Source organism: Amphimedon queenslandica, unplaced genomic scaffold (genome assembly GCF_000090795.2).
Source record: "Amphimedon queenslandica unplaced genomic scaffold, v1.1 AMPQUscaffold_10987, whole genome shotgun sequence".
NCBI lineage: Eukaryota > Metazoa > Porifera > Demospongiae > Haplosclerida > Niphatidae > Amphimedon > Amphimedon queenslandica.
Window position 1 is genome coordinate 1144 of NW_003548767.1, and position 237 is coordinate 1380.

Here is a 237-nt window from a genome sequence, read left to right on the forward strand (position 1 = left end):
AACTCAGATGCCTACCTCGCATACGTCCGAACCTCACCAGAGACCCTCGTATCACTGGCACCAAAAATTGTGTCAGGCTGGCAATGTTAGGGACTCATTTATGTATTTTAGGTTTTCTGTTGTCTTTGTCGTTATGTTTATTTTGTCATTTTTTGCACATGTGTTCTCATTCACTCTAGACCTTTCCCACCACTGTACATTTAGCAATGAATATCATTAACGAGCCGCCATTTTGTG